At 42.2% G+C, this 20,424-nt stretch overlaps 2 long non-coding RNA genes across 5 annotated transcripts in view; one reads left to right on the forward strand and one right to left on the reverse strand.

Moving 5' to 3' along the window:
* Nucleotides 1–20,416, forward strand: part of LOC140848436 (uncharacterized) — a 39,166-nt gene extending 18,750 nt beyond the window's left edge. Inside the window, exon 3 of the long non-coding RNA XR_012129280.1 lies at nucleotides 9,026–20,416. This is a non-coding gene — a long non-coding RNA (uncharacterized lncRNA). The remainder of the gene's footprint in view (nucleotides 1–9,025) is intronic.
* The window catches only part of LOC140848434 (uncharacterized), a 110,374-nt gene continuing 90,843 nt past the window's right edge, over nucleotides 894–20,424 (reverse strand). For all 4 annotated transcript variants that reach the window (XR_012129278.1, XR_012129274.1, XR_012129277.1 and 1 more), the window contains 2 exons: nucleotides 2,199–2,341; nucleotides 894–1,029 (listed from right to left, as the gene is read on the reverse strand). This is a non-coding gene — a long non-coding RNA (uncharacterized lncRNA). The remainder of the gene's footprint in view (nucleotides 1,030–2,198; nucleotides 2,342–20,424) is intronic.

Genomic DNA, 20,424 nt, shown 5'->3' on the forward strand with positions numbered 1-20,424 from the left:
ATGTCCCATACTGGTGTTGTTCTCCATCCCTTGTTGGACAGGTTGAAGGAATCTGGACATTATCATGAAAGTAATAGCCACTCAGATTTTAATCAGAGGAGTAACTGAAATTCTTAACATCTCCACTGTTCACTAGGGGGAACTCAGAATTGTTTCTCATCCAAACAGTCTGGGACTCTTCTGCTGCAAAATTTCTACAAGATCACTGTGGTGGTAACAGTCCTACACTACTGCAACACCCAGTCTCCTCCCAACACACACCAAACTCTGACAGTCCTCATCTCTCAAGTCTAAGTAGTTCCTGACAGTATAAAAATAGCCTTGACATGGGTGGACACTAAGTTACAGTTAAGTAACGTATTTGAAGTCAGGCAGTTAATTAGTGAGCTGGCTTTTAGTATCCTTCTGAGGTTTCTCCATTACCCAGTTGATTGATATTCATGTCCCTTGTGGTAAAGTGAGATATTTAGAAGGAAAAGAAGCACAAAACATTTTTTTTTTAAAGCTCCTGTTTGTTCCCAGGCTTACTTTCTTTGAAGGTGGCTTTGAAAAATGGCTTAGTCAGCATTTTTCCTCCAAGTGGATTTTTTTTTTTCCCCCTACCTCTACCATTTCAGGTACTGGCAAGAATCAGAGAGAGTTTAAAAGACTGGGAAGTTCTTGGCTGTATGTTTTCGCCCACCTAGACAGAAAGGTCTGGTAGAGTGTCAGTCTCCCTCTTCCCCCTAACCTCTCCTCTTCTTCTCCATCCTTCTCTTTCTCTCTGTTTCTTCACATATACACAAGATCATTGACCTGGAGGGAGTTTGGGAGAAGAGAGATAAGCCAGCAGACTTCTAGGTGCCTTTCCCATTTTCCTTTCAAAGTAAAGCAGCTGTCTGTTTCAGCATACTGCCCACAGCGTAGCCTGCTAATGCTGCGTTTCCAGCAGGAGCTCTTGAGTTAGTTCAAAGTGCAGAGAGGTTGGAATGAACAGGGAAGTTTTACTCCCAAAGAGATAGATCTCTTGGTGATACACTGAGTTTCCATCTGTAAAGTGGAGGAGATGAACACTTAACACCTTAAGGGTTCTTCTTATTACATTTATTCTTTTTGTAAAATAATAATAAAACAAAAATAAAAATCTGTGCCCTACAGCATGTTATTTCAAAATACTGTAACTCCTTCCAGTATTTTGCAAAACTCCTAAGAGTAATAATAATAATCCACAGATACACAGTCCTACCCACCTGCTTGCATGAAACCCTTTCTCTAGTGGAGAGAAGCCAAAGGAGGGTCCATCAGAGATGATGCGGGGAGGCCAGTTAGAAGCCAGCCCAGCTCTGCAGCTGTGTTTGCACTGGCCACTCTCCCATCGCCAATACCCCTCCAACACCCAGATTCTCCCTCAATTACTCTCTCTCCCCGACCCATCTCTTTTTGAAGTAGCTTATTCAAACTGATTTCAGTAAGAAAAAATCCTTCACTTTCCATGGTGGATGGTAGGTGAGAATTGTCCTCAAAAATACTGGTTTCATTTTGTTAGCTTGTGGTAATTGTGATAAAATTGTGACTATTTCCAGATGAATGATTTTTGTAAAAAACCTTAATCAAAGGGAGGTTTTTTTGTGCACCCATTCATCAAGACAGCCTACAAGAGTAAAGCGTAGCTGCTGTTCAGGCTCTCGCTGAAACCCCAGCTCGTTCGCTTACTGCTGTTGGTCATCTTTCCTCATCTCAAAATGTCGGGAGGACTAAATGAGATCACTCACATAAGAGCAATTAGCACACGTGCAGTATAAGTACTTAATACATGTTCACGATTATCATTTATCTGTTTATTATTTTTGAGATATCATGCAGGATATAGACAGGGGCAGGAGGTGGATATCTATAAAGATTCCTGGAATGATGAAGCCCACATCCTAGCTCCGCTGAAATGGGTTCAGTTAGCTTCTGAACATCAGGTGTCATTGTCCTAGAGGCTTCTGGAGAGAGCCTGAGGAGCAAGTGTTCACCACGTCTGAAGCTTTTGAATAGAGATTTTTATCATCACAATTGCTCTGAGTGGGCACTTTCTTTGTCAATCCTTATGGAAAGCTGCAGGTATATTGTGGCCGGGCTGGATTGCTTTCCTTGAGACACATGGTCTGTGATAGAAAACTGGATTCTCTATATTTGAAAGGAGCCCTAGGGCCTGCAGAAGAGAAAGTACTTACCTGTGCCAAAAGAGCAATAACTTCTTAAAAGGAGTTCACTCCTCTGTCTCTTAAGTAGTTACAGGCAGAGTTCAAATCCCAGCTCTGCCGCCTCTGTGGAAACCTGAGCAAGCTCCTCACCCTTTCTGAGCTCGTTTTCCCATCTGAAAATAAGAGTTGATATTACCTTTCTTGAAGAGTCATTGTAAGGATTAGAGATAATATGTAATGTAAACATAGGACACATGTAAACATGACACAACGTGCCCAGTACTTTGCAGATACTTAATAAACAATAGTGTTTGTTGTTAACATCGGAATGGTGTGTGCTTGTTCCTGGATCAGAGAGGAGAGTTTCCTCAGGTGACTACTAAGAGGTATTTGACCAGTGTTAGTCTTGATTCCTACTGGCCCCAGAAATGAGGAGACCTGGAGCAAGTCCCCACTTACTTGCTGTGTGACTTTGCACGGGTCGCTTTCCCAGTGTGAGTCTCAGGTTTTCCTGAGAAAATGAAGGGGCTGGATAAGTCACCTGAGAGGTCATAAAGACCTGGATTGTGTGGTTCTGTGTCTAGAATTATGGTCCTGGGCTTGCTGAATAACAAAAACATGCTTTAAAGTATAAATTGTGCTTGAGGCTATGATCCAGCACGCTCACTTTCAGGCATACATCCAGCAAAAAGGTGTACATGTGTTCAACCATGTGTGCAAGAACACTCAGTGCAGTGCTATTCAGAAAAGCCAGAAGCAACCCAGAAGTCCAACAACAGTAGAACATATCAGTTAACTGTGGTGTGTGTCACACAATGCAAATTGCACAGCCATATGAATGAACACACCGCTGACACACAACCATGTGGATGACTCACAGAAAGAAAATTTCAGTGAAATAAGTCAGACAGAAAAGAATATACCCTGTTTGATTCTATGTATGTGAAGTTCAAACACAGGCAAAACTGATCCGTGAAGTTTGAAGTCAAGAAAGTGGTTACCTTTAGGCAATGACTGACGTGGGTATAGGGGAGGGTCCTGGGAAGGCGTGCCCACTGATGCAGGCATGTTCACTGTGAAAACACTAGAGCCATACACTTACACTTTGTGTGCATACACATCAGATACATTTCAGGGTTCATAAAGAGTGCATGTAGAAAGTGCGCACAAGGCCATCTTTGGTCCCCAGTTTTTACTTCCTCTGTGCCAGACACTGTCCTGGCGGAGGCATGGGTAGAGGCATGGGTGCAGAGACAGATAATAAGACAAAGCATCTACCATCAAGGAGATCACAGCTCTGAGGGAGGACAGGTAAACAAAAAGTTACAATGTGGTAAAGGACTATGACATAGACATGAGCCATTGAATGTGGGAACCCAGAAGGACAAAGGAGGTGACATTTGAACTGGGTTGCGAGGAGCACCGCAGGCAGAGAGAACCAAGCGTGTAAATGCAGACTGCAGAACAGGGCCAAGTTAAGTCAAGAGTTGATGAGGAGGGAGATAGAACCTGGAGCCAGGGTGCTTGTTTTTAAGTCCTTGTGTTCCAGGGGAGGCTCAATGGGCTCTGTGGTGTAGGGCACAACAGGGAGCCACTGAAGGATCTTCAAGCAGGTGAGCCCTTCCAAAAGCCCCTCCGGTCTTATCAACCTACCTACCTTTATCTTTCAACCTTATGGATGAACTGTCCTCTGCTGACACCAAGCAGCTCCTCCACGCCTCTACCCAGCCCCATCCCCCATCACCTACTCAGGAGCATGGCTTCGGCACTGTTCCCCTCTCTCCTCATCATCAACTTTTTCTAACAGGCCTTTGACACTGGCACACAAATGTACAATTCTTTCTCCCAACCTAAAAAAAAAAAAAATGCTCTCAGCCTCATTTCTCTTGCCAGTTATCTCTTCACTCCTTTCTCTTTATGGCAAAACTCCTAAAAACATTGTTAACGCTTGCAGCTTTCACTTCCCATCCGCCCATTCTTTATTAAACACACTTCAACAGCCTTCACCCCCAGAACTCCATCAAAACAATGAGCACATTGCTGCACCCAGTGGTCACTTCTCCCGCTTTCGCCTTATCTGACCTCCTAGCAGCATTTGTTAGCATCAATGACTCTGCCTTCTCAGAGCACTTTCTCTACTCAGCTACCAGGGCACCTTATATCCTGTTCTTTCTCAATCCTTGCTTATACTTCCTCATGTCTGGGCTTGTTTTTTTTTTTTTTCTTCTTTATCTTGAAGTTACCCCAGAGCTCATTCTTTGGACCCCTTCTCTATCCACACTCATTACCCTGGTGCTTTCATTCAGTCCCCTGCTTTTAAACTCCACCTATGAGTTGGTGAGTCCCAGATTTACATCTGTGGCCCTTATTTCTCTCTGATTTCCAGCTGCATATATCCAACTGCCCATTTGACATCTCCACTTGGATACTTAACAGGTAGCCCAGACTTCATATATCCAAAACCAAACCCGAGATCTGCCCCCTAAAAACAGTCACCATCATCTCAGGAGTGGCAATTCCATCATTCCAGTTCCTCAGGTCAAAATTGTCATCCTGACTCTTCTCTCATACAATATATCCAATCTGTCAACAGCAAGCTACTGAGTGGTGGGGAATAAGAGGGGGCAGGACAGTAATGCCATGTGCACCCTGACTGCCGAGCATGAGCCTAAACATGAAGGTTAGACATGGACCATTGTTCTTGGTCAGAGTGTGGCGTCTTGTGTTATGTCCTTAAACACCTCATAAACAATGAAGCTCTTTATTATGAATGAATAAAAATAGAATAATTGGTACCAGAAAGTGTTTGTTCATTGTTCAGCCTTAGATGGACAGGATTGTGTAGACCTTAGTTGGTCTCTAACTAAATGCTTCATCCTACTGGGGATTCTCTCAATGGGGACTTTTAGTCAAAGGTCATCTGACTTTGCACCACACACTGAATTTCCAACACAGGCATATAGTTGCTCCGAAAATAAACACCACTTTTTGTGATTAGTATGAGGCCTACTGGCTAATCAAGGGCTCTTTTCTTTCAAAAAGGGTCTGAGAGATCATCTGTCATGATCAAGTAGGATTTATTCCAGGGATGCAGGGATGGTACAATATTCAAAAATCCATCAACATCATCCACCACATCAACAAAAAGAAGGACAAAAACCACATGATCATCTCCATAGATGCTGAAAAAGCATTTGACAAAATTCAACATCCATTCATGATAAAAATTCTCAACAAAATGGGCATAGAGGGCAAGTACCTCAACATAATAAAGGCAATATATGACAAACCCACAGCCAACATCTTATTTAACAGTGAGAAGCTGAAAGCTTTTCCTTTAAGACCAGGAATAAGACAAGGATGCCCACTCTCTCCACTTTTATTCCACATAGTTCTGGAGGTCCTAGCTAAGACAATCAAACAACACAAAGAAATAAAAGGCATCCAGATTGGTAAAGAAGAAAAACTATCACTGTTTGCAGATCACATGATATTGTACATAGAAAACCCTAAAGAATCCACCCCAAAACTACTAGAACTAATAACTGAATACAGCAAAGTTACAGGATACAAAATTAATACACAGAAATCTGTTGCATTCCTACATACTAATAATGAACTACCAGTAAGAGAAATCAAGAAAACAGTTTCATTCATAATTGCATCAAAAAGAATAAAATACCTAGGAATAAATCCAACCAAGGAAGTGAAAGACTTATACCCTGAAAACTGCAAGACACTCGAGAGAAATTAAAGAAGATACTAATAAATGGAAGTACATCCTGTGCTCATGGATAGGAAGAATTAACACTGTCAAAATGGCCATCCTGCCTAAAGCAATCTACAGATTCAATGCAATCCCTATCAAAATACCAACAGCATTCTTCAATGAACTAGAGAAAATAGTTCTAAAATTCATATGGAACCACAAAAGACCCTGAATAGTCAAAGCAATCCTGAGAAGGAAGAATAAAGCTGGGGGGATTACGCTCCCTGACTTCAAGTTCTACTACAAAGCCACAGTAATCAGGACAATTTGGTACTGGCACAAGAACAGACCCATAGATCAATGTAACAGACTAGAGATCCAGATGTAAACCCAAGCATATATGGTCAATTAATATATGATAAAGGAGCCATGGATATTCAATGGGGAAATGACAGCCTCTTCAACAACTGGTGTTGGCAAAACTGGACAGCTACATGCAAGAGAATGAAACTGGATTATTGTCTAACCCCATACACAAAAGTAAACTCAAAATGTATCAAAGACCTGAATGTAAGTAATGAAACCATAAAACTCTTAGAAGAAAACATAGGCAAAAATCTCTTGAATATAAACATGACCAGCTTTTTCCTGAATGCATCTCCTCGGGCAAGGGAAACAAAATAAAAAATGAACAAATGGGACTACATCATGCTAAAAAGTTTCTGTACAGCAAGGAAACCATCAGCAGAACAAAAAGGCATCCTACAGTATGGAAGAATATATTTGTAAATGACATATCTGACAAGGGGTTAGCATCCAAAACATATAAAGAAATCAATGCCTCAACACCCAAAAAGCAAATAACCCTATTAAAAAATGGGCAAAGGATATGAACAGACACTTCTCCAAGGAAGGAATTCAGATGACCAACAGGCACATTTGCTAATCATCAGGGAAATGCAAATTCAAACCACAATGAGATATCACCTCACACCAGTTAGGATGACCAAGATAGAAAAGACTAGGAACAACAAATGCTGGCGAGGATGCAGAGAAAGGGGAAGATTCCTACACTGCTGGTGGTAATGTAAACTAGTTCAACCATTGTGGAAAGTAGTACAGAGGTTCCTCAAAACTAAAAATAGAAATACCATTTGACCCGGGAATTCCACTCCTTAGAATTTACCCAAAGAATACAACTTCCACATTCAAAAAGACATATGTTTATCACAGTGCTATTTACAATAGCCAAGATATGGAAGCAACCTAAGTGTCCGTCAGTAGACAAATGGATAAAAAAGATGTGGTACATATACACAATGGAATAGTACTCAGCCATAAGAAGAAAACAAATCCTACCATTTGCAACAACATGGATGAAACTAGAGGGTATTATGCTCAGTGAAATAAGCCAGGTGGAGAAAGACAAGTACCAAATGATTTCCCTCATTAGTGGAGTGTAGCAATGAAGCAAAACTGAAGGAACAAAACAGCAGCAGACTCACAGAACCCAAAAAGGGACTAGTGGTTACCAAAGGGGAGGGGTGGGGGAGGGTGGGTAGGGAGGAAGGGAGAAAGGGATTGAGGGGTATTATGATTGGCACACATGGTGTAGGGGGGATCATGAGGAAGACAGTGTAGCACAACAAAGGCAAATAGTGACTCTGTGGCATCTTACTACACTGATGGACAGTGGCTGCAGTGGGGTATGGGGAAGACTTGATAATATGGGTGAGTGTAGTAACCACAATGTTTTTCATGTGAAATCTTCATAAAGTGTATATCAATGATACCTTAATAAAATAAATAAATTAAATAAAGGACATGCAAAAAAAAAAAGTTCAAAGGTTTCTCATAAACTGCTCTATTAGAACCAGACATGAAATACTCTGTAATATTAGATTATGCCACCTAACATTTATTTTATCTATTTCTTCAAAAATTAATAGATGTTCTAATTTTTAAAAAAGGATCTGAGATGATCATGATCATAGCAAATGCTATGATCATGCTTCCATTCCTTCCTTGCATACTCTAATAAGACATTGCTAATCAGTCTTGGTACTCTTTCCCTCTGAACACGGATTTGGCCTCAGAACCATTTCAACCCAGTAGCCTAAGGAGTCACGACCAATTAATCCATCAGCTTTGGCAAACAAGTTTAAACCTAACTGGCCTCCTTTGCCTGGCCTTTGTCAAGTATTTGAATAGATTCATAGAGATACCCTAAAACATATAAGGGATGATAGCTGAAATGCTATGCTGTGAAAGTTAGACTCAAAACCTATCTACCTCCAAGTGGTAGGTATTCCTACTCCACACTCATCCCTCCCCTAACTATCCACACGGCACCTAAGAGTTCATGTGAAGATAAGCAATTCCCAACTTTTACAAAGGTATAGCCCTGAAAATCATATTATAAGTGGTTATATTTCTTAAAATAGCAATTGAATAATTGGAAGTTGTATTTCTGATTAATAACTTGACATCAAATAAATCACAAAGATGAACAACCATGTCATGCAAACAAAGTTATCCAACAATAGCCTCTTAACGATTAAAGTATAAAACTTTAAAGTCCCTTATAATGGACTTAAGTATAATATATGTGGATTAGTCAGTGTTTCTGACGTACTCAGGTACCATGAAAGAGCACCCAAGTCTCCTGAGTCACCAGTTTAAACCATCTAAAATGAATACAGGAGCTTCATTAAATGGTAATTAACTTTATAATTAAAAGAACTGGGTTTGCCTTCTTAGGAATTAAGAAGGCTTTGGAGGATAATTTGGATGATCCAGTTTTCTTTGGAGAAGGAAAGAAGCTGCCAAGGGAAATCTGAACCATGATTTTCTCTTTTTTTCTTGAAGGAGTGACGTTGGCCAATGTTTCTGGAAGCCTGCTCTGTACCAGGCATTGTACTGAGGATGCTAACAAACAAAATGACTCAAACTCATTCCATTATCCTCAGAGCTATGCTTGTGGGATCATTCTTTACAAAATAGCTCTTGCTTTATTTAAATATTTGAAGACCTTACTATAGAGTTTGATTACAACCTAAATGTCACCTTTTTAAAATCGTTTTCTCTCTTTGATATATATTTTAATACTTTTGCTGCTTTTCCTTAATTTACTGTAATAAATTGAAAGTTTTACCCCAATGGCTTGCATCAACAAGCACTTCTACCAGTGCTTCTCAACTGTAACTGTGCATAAGAATCACCCAGGGCAGCTTTGAAAAATTCTGAGCCCAGAGCACCCCAACCAGTTAAATCAGAATCTCTGAGGTGGGACCCAGTCATCGGTAATTTTTAAAGCTCTCAGCTGCTTCTAGTGTGCCCAGGTCAAATATCACATCCAACTCTCTTCTCTAAATAGAAGCAAGCAGGTATCCCTCCTTGCCACACAACAAGTACTGTGCCTAAAGCCGATTTCCCGATGCTATTGGATTTAGTCAGCTGACGTCTAAGAAAAGTATTCATGTTTCCCAAATAAAAGTGGATTCTGGTCTCCAGTTATCAGTTAATATGTAATCAAGTAACAAGAGAAAAGTCTTCATGGATGTCGCCTATTCCTGACTCCCAGAACCTGCCATGCGCTGTTTGGATCCCTTTTTCTCGCTGGCTAATGAAATGGGAGACTGTCTGGAGAACACATCACCCACATCAAGGCTTCAATTTAACTAGCTCTGAGAAAGTGAGTTTGGAACGTGCCAGTCTGAATTCCATTCTGAATTCCCTTATTTATTATTTTCATGAGGCTCCCCTAACAAAGTACCACAAATTAGGTGGCCTAAACCAACAGAAATTTATTCTTTCACAGTGGAGGAGGCCAGAAGTCCAAAATAAAAGTGTCAGCAGGGATGTGCTCCCTCTGAAGGCTCTGGGCAAGAACCCTGCCTTCCTTGCCTCTGTAGTTCCTGGTGGTTGCTGGCACCCTTGGCTTGCAGCTGCACCCCCCACTCTGCCTCTGCCACCACATGGCCTGCTGCCCTGTGTCTCTGGGTCTCTGTCTCCTTGTAAGGGCAGTAGTCATGGGATTTATGAGCCACGTTCGTCTAGTGTGGCCTCATCTTAACTTGATTACACCGTCACCATCAAAGACCCTATTTCCAAAGAAGGTCACATTCACAAGTTCAAGGAGAGCACAAATTCCGGGGGGAACACTAAGGAACCCAGTATGCCTCATAAACTGCTTGTAGGTTCTTGTTTTTCATCACTCGAGTGCAGGCAGTAGAAACATTTATCCCAGTCTACCTGTAACTCTAGTTAGATACATAATTCTTCTCCAGAATATTAGAAGGAAAGCCAACTCCCCATAGTCAAAAGGAAACAATTCGGCTAATTAGGCTGGCCTTTTAGAGTTTGTAAGAGAGATGAAAAAGGCAGGTATTATGCTTGTGGGTTTTTTTTTTTCAAATTGTATTCCACATTTTTTGCTATTTTGCTGATTCCATGCCTGTTTAAAACCAGAAAACATAATACTAAAGATGTGATCAACTTGTTTTTCTTCTTTTAATGAAGCTTGAAGAGACTATATAACACACACATACACACACACACAATAAACTGCAAGCTCCTTTTATTGTTCAAATTTGTTATTGTAACTGATCTAAAGGCCATCTAGGTGGCCTCAGGAAGCTCAAAGGACAACCTAGGCTGATGGTCAGATTTTGTAGAAATTCCTATGAGATATAATCATATAACACCAGTTGCTTCTACTTCATCAGCAGCTTTCTTTTACAAAATCCAAGGCAGGTTTTAGCCAGATCTATTTTTTATATTGCTCCTCAGCCCCACATCCCAGGTGTACTTGCAAAATTAAACTGGGTTAGGCTTTGAGGAATGAGAAGAGGCATTTGTAAAGCCCCAAAAGTCCCCAAGGTTCCTGGGCTGGCCTAGAGGTCTGGGTTAGGGAATTCACTATTCCCACTCCCATTTCTTCCTGTCATTTGAACTGTCACCTTGGAGATGTCACAGCCCATATGTGCTTCCTTCTGTGAAATGAGGCCCATGATCATTGGCTATGGAACATCAGGGGAGCTGGAATAGCAGCCAGGAGATGTTAACTTATTCTCACCCACAAGTAACACTGCCTCTGTGCTCAGAGATGCAGCAGGGAGTAGCAGATCAGAGATAGCAGATCAGGAGATAAATAGCAGCAAAGAGCCAAAAGCAAGGATGCAGGCTCTGGAGTTGGACTACCTGGGTTCAAATCTTAGATGCGCGTTTTAGGGCACAAGATACTTAACTTCTCTAAGCCTGTTTGCTCATCTGTGAAAGGAGGATAATGATATCACCTGCTTTGCAGAGTCATACAGAATTTGTGTGACAGTGAATGCTGCATGGTACCCAACACATAGTAAGTGCTTAGTAGACACTCAGTCCTGTTAACTTGAGTACCAACTCTACCAAATGTTCATGGATGCCTGGATCAGTCTTCAGAGGTTATGTTCAGGCTTATGGGGAAGGAATGCCCCAACAGATTAGTGCTGTCTTCCCTGGGTATAGAAAAAGAGTGGGCCTACTGGAGCCACACATTTAGTCATTCCAACAGGAAACATTTTGGATTCATCTCTATCATCCTACAACCCATTCCAGAAACCCCCACATGGGAGGTACTCAGCTAATGTGTAAATAACTACTTGGTTAGTGTTTCTTGCTTGAACTGAGCAAGACAGGAGAAGAGGGAATGGTACCTAAATTGGGTTCAGAGCCTGAGCCTAAATCTCTCTCCCCAATGTGGTTTAGATATCTCTCTTTTGTGAGTCAAGCCATTGTGAGTCACCCAGACCACATAGTTGTATCAGTAGGTAAATCCTTGCTTTGAAACTGACTGGGCTGTTGTGCAACAGTGAAGTGAAAACCTAGAAAACTGATGGGCTAATGCTGAACAACTGGAGGCAAAATGCTGTAGGGGAAGGGGCCACTGCTGGTCCCAGCTGCTCCACCAACTCGGCCCACACCCAGGCCCTCTGGTCCTCAGCTCCCTCACCTAAAAGACAAGGATGATAATCCTAACCAGGGCTGTTGAGTGGCTCAAATGGCATGAGACACTACAAGATGCTCTACAAAAAATTGTTTTAATGAGTAAGGGAGTAAAGAATAAAATTCCACCCACTTATCTAGAGCCTAACCAAATACAAAAAAGTATATAGTCAGCTATATGCAACCAGTTTCATTTTCTCTAAATTACAGTCAACCATCTCTGGTCTTTCTCTGTCTCCCTCTCTATCTTCATCCTGGTATGAGCCTCCACCTTACCATTAACATCCTGTTCTTGGACAAAGCCTATGGAAACTTCTAGGGTGTCACCACTTCATCTAACTATAAGTTAGACTTTAGCTGTGTCGCTCACTCAAAGCTCAATGCTACTGACACAAGTATGTGGTTCCAGATACAGCATCCCAGCCCAAGTCCGTGGACAAGTAGGAAACAAAGCCAAGAATTCCAAGTTCTGTTCCCACCAACCACACCATTTTCTGTGGTCACAGCTGTGACCTTGAGTAAGTCACTTCCATTCTCTGGGCTTCAGACCCTCCATTACCCTCGAGTTCATGCCTGGAGTTGTCAGAACCAGCTTTAGAGAGAGCCAGAGCCCCACAGTCTTTCTGGGTCATACATATCTAGGAAGTCCACTGAGGGTGAGGAGCCACAGAGAGAAGAACTTGGGCTGAGGCAGAAACTTCTAGAAGGACCCTCAAGCCCACAAAACATCAGGGGCCACTCAAAGTCATCAGCCATACTTGGGCATCAGTGTCTTAGGAGTTGCCAAAAATAAGCAGGAAATATCCCTTAAATATAGATTCTTCACAGTCAGCTTTACTTAACTGAGTTTGTTATTAGCTGTTTATTTCACATCTGTGATAAAGCCAAAGTTGAACCCTTATAGGCAGAATGGCAGCTGGGTCCCAGGGCAAGCAGTTCAGAAGTATGTATCAGCTCTGGGAGGAAAACCCAATTTGCCCTTTGGGCAGCCTAGGGGTTTTTTTTCTTTTTCACCTACCATCCAAGTTGTCCAAGGTAAAAGTTAAAAAAAAAAACTCTGTGAAGAACCTACAAATTACTAAATATTGCCTGAGAAGCCATTTAAGAAATGGAAAAAATGAAGGTGCATTGGTTTCTTCCTTCCGTGCTGATGACAAGGGAGCATCCCAATGAAAGAAGCACCCAAAAGGAAGTTGGGGTGCCTGCAGGGATGAGGAGCTTAAAATGGATGTTCGGATCACCTGCTGGGATAGGGGCAGAGTGGTAGAGAAAAATACAATGCCTAGCCTGCCCCCACCCTTGAGGAAGTGGGTGGTTCTAAGGATCCACAAGATTGTGAACTATTGCAAAGTTTCATCCCAGGCTGGAGGCTGGGACTCAAGCTGTTCTGTAGGAACCTGGGCATCCAAGTAAACTGAGGAAAGGCGTCTGGAGAAGCGAGGAACAGAGGAAGGAAGAGGGGAAGCAGCTTGATGAGAAGAAAGAAACAATCAGAACCTGGAAGGCTTGCCAACATTAATTGCTAAATTTGACCCTAGGAAAAATTAAATTAATGTGTTGCGTCTTGTGCAGACACTGTGCTTGGACCCTTGACAAGTGAGACATTATGCAATCATAGCATCATGCCAACCGAGTGAGGCAGGCATCCATGCCCCATTTATCAGAGAAGGAAAAGGAGGCCCAGAGAGTGACATGGTTTGCCTACAGTCATCCAGCTGCATGCTGCCTGAGTGGAGATTCCAGAGCAGGTCTCCAGATTCCGAGACCAGACAGAAACACTGGTGAGGAGGCCCAGTTTGGGTATTCTTGGAATGTTGCCACTGACCTAGACTGGGCTCATTTCTATAAGAATAAAGAAGATGAGACACACTGATTGTAAGTGCATAAAACCAGGACAGAGGGACACGTGCACTATCTGAGCACCTGGGAAAGCTTGAGGGAGATAAAATAATCAGGATCTCCAGTCCTCCAAGATTCCCCTGCCCCTTGGCAGGAGGTGGGTGTGAACATGTGCTGCTCTAACACAAACCCCAGGAGTCCAGAGGCTACAGCTACCCAAGGAGGTGCAGGCGAGCAGGCAGCACACCTGTGTGAGGGTAGTCAGCCGACCCTCACTGCCGAGACCTGCAAGTCCAAGAGGAGCCAGCAAATCAGACGTGAAAACAGGAAGGGGAGAGAGGCACCGCATGTGTTGCTGGGCAGGGCTGGGAGTGTGTGCCACACAGGGCGGCGCCCAGGGCCCTCCCCGCCAAGTTAGCACATCCAGGCTTGCTTCCCAAGGGCTTGCCAGCCCATCTCTCCCGGGTGACCTCACCTCTCTCACGCTCAGAGGTCCTAGGCTGGTGCCCTACTTTCTATGTGTTACTTTATTTACTTCTTATTATGAAATATTCCCAAAAGGCAGAAGAGTAAAAAAAAATTATATAACTTGTGCCCACCACCAGCTCTGTCAAATCCTAACACTCTTTTCCATGTTTGCTTCAGATATTTTTTTACCTTTGAAACCTCCATGTACCACTCTTTGATTTCTTTGGCCTTCTGTTTCCAGGGGAAACTACTCCCCAGAATTTGATGTTTATTATTCCCATGCATGACTTTTTAGTTTTACAATGTGTGTACATTAAATAATAACCAAGAGTATTTTCACATATTTTGAACTTTTAATGGAATCATGCTGAAAATGTAATATAAACTAATATGATAGTAATAAACTATAATGTAAAAACTAAATAGATAATTAATATGTGAAATATGATAACAAATAAATATGATGCTAATATAGATGGAATCGAACTGCTACTGATTTTGTTTTTTGCTGACACCCTTCATTTGGGATTCATCTATGTTATTGCTAATTTATTTACTTTGATGCTGTATAGTATCTCATTGTCTGAACATATTATAATTTATGTATCCATTCTCCTTTTGATGGAGAAGCAGTTTACCCACTTTTTTCCAAATGTTCCAATTTTTTACTCTTGCAAACAATGGTATGATGAGTATTCATGCCTATGTGTGGGTGTCCGGGCTCTATACCCAGGAGTGGAAATGCTGGGTCAAGTGAATGGATGAATATTCTTCATCCAGTCCTCCATCTCTTTTCAGTCTCTTTGCCCATTCCTTGTTATCAAGGGTACTTCCCCAGACATGGGTACTCCTGGAACCGAGGATAAGATCAGGAAATGTTACCCACTGCCAGAGAAACTGCTAGACAAAACCATGTAGTACATATGTGTGTGCCCACTCTGAGCCCGGCTGTGTGCTCTTGTCAGTGTGAGTCAGGGCTTCTGGCTGGTCTCCAGGAGCTGAGGGAATCCACCTGCTGAACGGAGCCCTGAAGACTGGATTTAAGCCTGCAGGGACCCCACCAGCTATGTTTTGGGGCCCCACCTACAACAGACCGCTGTCCTAACGTTATTTTTTCTTTTAACTATTTAACTTCATTTCCCCCGACTACCAAAGTAACATGGTATTACTCTTGACATAACATTTTAGAAAGTTTAGAAAAATATTTTTTACATTAATCACCCAAAATGTCCCTCCTCAAAGACATTAGCTATTAATATTTTAGTCTATTTCTCTTCAGTCTTTTTCTTAGCATTTTTTACTCATGCATTTATTTTATTGTATTTTGATTTTTAACCTAATGGTGTATAATTTTCCATCTTGTTAAAAACACTATAAACATAATTCTAATGAATTCAGATTGTTCTTTTACTTAGTTTTCTATTATCTGGTTAATTATTCCTATATATTGGATATTCAGTTTCTTTCTAGTTTCTATTTTCACAATTAAAACACAACAGGCATCTTTGGGGACAAATCATTGATGGCTTTTCAGATCTTTAAGAGAGAATCTTAGAAGTATAATTCTCAGAAGGGCAAAGGACATTTTTAAAACTTTTGATAGATATTACTAACCTGTTCTAGAAAGATAACCATGTTATGGGCCTAATGACAAAGTGCTCAGAATGCCCAGGTGGCCTCCTTCACCCCGTCAGCTAGTGTGAGGTCTCCATATACTGAGGCTCAGATGTGGAAGGAAAGGGAACCTTTAACTGCCAGCATGCCCAGCCACAGACTGTCCGCTTTGGTGGAGAAGAATGTTTGGAGTCCTCCCAAGCAGTGTATATTAAGCTGCTTCCTTCCATGAGAACTAACAACACAGCAAAATGGATGAATCACACTGTGGGAAAGTCAGACCAGGAACCAGGTGTCTTACAGAGAAGACAGTTGAAATAGGCCACTGGGACAGTAAAAGGTGCATTATTTAAATTTCCTTAGGTTAAAAACAGCAACAACAAAAAGCCTCTGGCTAATTTAAGCACAACAAAAAAGAATCTGTTGGAGGGATACTGGCATCAAAGGGCTGTATCTACTGTTGGGCAGGCTGTGTACTGTGCAACACAGGTGATGGGGAATCATTCACATTGCCATCTATGTCGTGGCCCTTCCTAGAACTGTGTGGTACACTGCTGACGCAACCATGTGCAGCAGCCCTGCAGGCATATTTCATAGAACAGTGTTTCTCAAACTATTTGTTAGAGTTACAGTTATTAAAACCCATCATAGTCAATACTGTGGAAAAATAAATAAAAATGAATTTCTAGAAAAATGAAAGGCCACTGATATCTCAGCATTGTCAATTACTCTAAAAGTTAGTACACAATTTCCGAATTTACTTTCACTAGGGACTGGTAATACATATCTGGGAGAGAGCACTGGTCCACAACCCACACTTGAGTAGAACTGACACAGATTATCTGACCTGCATTAAAGTGGAATGGAATGAGAAGTCCTCAACACCTGGAACTAAGTAGCCAAATACATCCGGACTCTCCATCTCCCATATGTTTTTCCTATTTCTACTAGTAAACTCACTGCAGCAGGGCTTTCTCTGGGCAGTAGAAAACATAATAGCTAACAGCCCTTTACATTTTACACCTTACAGCCACAGCCACTGAAGAAAGAATTATTGGTCCCAAATCCAAAAATTCCAGAGAAGGTATTCAGTGGCTCAGCCTAGGTCTGGTGCTCACTCTCTGACCAAGAGGTGTGTCACTTGTGGCCAAGGGGTACGATGCATAGAAAACATCAGCTTCCTTGAGGATCGTGTGAATAGGGCTGGGAGCAGTTCTGTGAAGAGCAGTACAGTATTACCAGAAATAAGCAAATATGCCAGGCAGATAAAACAGTATGTTTCCAAAATACTAGATCTATCTTTTCCTATATTTCTATTCCACCAAAGACTTTTTCTGAAATATATTCCTCCCCAAAAAAGGGTTTATGATCAAATAAATGTGGGGAAAACTATAGATTTTATAACCCTCATAGAGATTCATAAGGCATATTAGCATATTGAAGTCTCTGAGAAGTCTTGTAAAAAGGAAACCTGTGTAACTATGTTTAATCCAGTGTTTCCTGAGCTCATTTGATCACTGAAAACTTTTTAAATCTAATATCCAAAAACACCCTTGGGATTAGTGTTCCAAGATCACGTTTTGAGAACGCCTTTCTAGGTGAGAGATGTCCTCCAGAAAGATGTGACTCAAATTCTTGAAAAAAGAAAGCAAAACAAAAATTTTTAAACAAACCAGAGAGCTGGTTATTTACAGAAACTGGTAAATTATTTGCAAAGAGTCATTTTATGATTTAAGTTAAACACCACCAAAGCTGCCAGTTTCTAGACTCAGAGTTTCATATGTCATTCGTATCAATGTGAGGTGCATCTCTGCAACTCCAGACCTTCCCTCTCTGGAACTTTCCTTTCCCAAGGCACTCTAACAGGTTGTTCAGAACATTTTTCATGTGATGTCTGATACCGGCCACCTTTGAGGCCAGGTATATCTTTATGCCATTATGTGGCTGGCCACTGTGGTTTGCAAAACTGACTTAAAAGCATGGAGCATCTGTTCTACCCTGTGTGTTTGTTTAATGAAAATTCCCATTAGGGTGAGCAACACACTTGAGACCAGTGTTAACAGCACCTCACATCTGGGGACGCTGACATTAATAAGTATAATGAAGGCCTCTCTAGTGAGAGATTAGAATCTTATACCCCATCAGCTGACTGGAGTATAGGCACAACTGAAAGACAGGTAACCTGCCTGGACAGACAATCAGAATCAGACAGCATAATATAGGCTGGCCACCAAGTCTGGAGACACAGGCAAATACATAATCCAGGGTTTATTGATATTACATTACAATGCATGATAAAGTAATATCTGTTTCCAGACTTTGTAGCTACTCTGTAGCCAAAGCTGGTATTTATATCAAGTAATCACTAAATGTCAGGAGGCACTGTTCTAAATGCTTCACCTGAATGAGCTAATTTAATTCTCACAACAGCCTTATTAGGTAGGTACTGTCATCATTTCCATGGGAATAGGTGAGGAAACTGAGGCACAAAGGGCCTCAGTGTCTGACCCAGGGTCACACTGGTGAGTGGTGGAGCTTAGCTTTGAGCCCAGGCAGCCTCACCCGAGGGCCCACACTGGTCCCCACCACCCAGCAGCTGCCTCCCCGGAAGGACTAAGTCCCCTCTGCTTTGCTGAAGAACCATCAGTAAGCAGGGGGTTAGTGTTCTCTGTCTTGCTTGTTTTCCTTAAACACAGGTGGCACAGCAGTGACATCTGTACTGCTCTTTACAGTTTGGTCCTCATTACAACACAGTACGACAAACCAAACAGTAACTGGAGTTCCACTTTATAGGGGAGCAAGTGGAGCCCTTCAGGGGAGCCATACCAACCAAATGGCAGAACCATGCCCCTGACTTGAAGAGTCGCATGGTGTTAACTCATTTCCTGTGTTAGGTGCTGTGGTAGCCAACATCCAAGATGATCCCCAGTCCTGGCTTTGTGTTATCCTCTCCCACACAGAGTAAGATGCACTTGTGTAATCACTAGGCTATTGTGGAACAATGGCTTCTGAAGCTGTCATATAAAAGACACTGGAGCTTCTGCCTTGATGGCTCTGGATCACTTGCTCAGGAGGAAGTCAGCTGCTGTGGTGTCAGGCTGCTCCTGCAGCCCCACAGTGGGGCCCCCGGTGAGGAACTAAAGCCTCCCCACACAGCGGTATGAACGTGCCAGCCATGAGCAAGCCCTCCTGCCCCGTCAGATGACTGCAGCCCCAGATGATATCCTGGCTGCAATTTCATGAGCCCCTCTGATGGTTAATTTTATGTGTCAGTTTGGCCGTGGGATGCCCAGATTAAACATTACTTTTGGGTGTCTGTGGAGACGCTCCTAGATGAGATTAGCATTTGGATTAGTGGATTCAGTAAAGTAGATTGCCCTTCCCGGTGTGGGCGAGCATCATCCAATCTTTTGAGGGCCTGAAGAAAACAAAAGTTATAGGAAGGAGGAGTTTTCCCTCTTATTCCTGTCTTCCTGCTGAGCTGGGACATCTCACCTCATATCCTCCTGCGGTCACTGAGATGCACACCACAGACTCCTCTGGCTCTCAGGTCTTTGGACTCAGACTAAACTGCACCACCCACTTTCCTGGGGCTCCAGCTTGCAGACAGCAGATCATGGGACCTCTACACTTCTATAGTCATGTGAGCCAATTCCTCATAAAAAATAATTCCTATAGTATATTCAATATATTTTATTGGTTCTCTGTCTCTGGAAAACCCTGACTAATGCAGACCCCAAGCCAGACCTACCCAACTAAGTCACTCCTGAATTCCTGACTCATAAAAACTGTGAGAAATAAGTGTTTATTGTAGTTTTAAGCCAATGTTTCAACTATTTAAAATAAGTTTGGGGGAAATTTGTTTTGCAGCTCTAGGAAACTAATACAAGTTCCAACCCCAGAGAAATTCCGATCCTGGTCACTAACCAGCTGTGATCTTGAGAAGGTCTTTGAAGTACTTGCTAGGACTCAGTTTCCACCCCTGCTAAATAGTAATCCAGAAAAATTTCTGAGTCCTCCTTAAAGTAACTAATAAACCATTACAACTGAATTCAGGAAGTGCTCTGTGTAGAAATGAACTCCTGGCATAAATAGGCCAGTTCATGGGAAACCTCCATGATGTACCTGTAAGTATTTAAGGGACATTTCATCTGTACATCTGATGTATTACCTCATAAAGATCTAATTTAGGATACTGCTAGAGATAATCGAGAAATGGTCACTGAGCTTCTCTCAAGTTCCCTGTGCTGTGCTAAGATACCACAGAAGAAGGTGAGCCTTTGAGTACACTATGAGGTTCACCAAAAATCCCTTCTCTTAACCCTTACCTTCCACAGACCTGCACCTTGCCCACGGCCCATCTCAAATGCCTTTGAAACCTCCAGAGGCTACTGCACCTGACAGTGCCCACTGGACCACCCAGGAGAAGCTGCAGGGATCTCAGCAGGGGTGTGTTGTTTAACAACTGGCTCTCTGGGGAGAAAAGGTCCTACTTTGTAGCCTTTCTGGATTTCTGTGGTGTCAATGCTTCTTCTGTAGCTGACTTAAGACTCATAGCTTGACGTCCCTGAGTCCAGAGCTGGGAAAAGATGTACACAGTCGTTTTCCTGAGCCGTTACTAGCTGGGTCCAGCACGTCCCT

Source organism: Manis javanica, chromosome 3, assembly GCF_040802235.1.
Source record: "Manis javanica isolate MJ-LG chromosome 3, MJ_LKY, whole genome shotgun sequence".
Taxonomy (NCBI): Eukaryota; Metazoa; Chordata; class Mammalia; order Pholidota; family Manidae; genus Manis; species Manis javanica.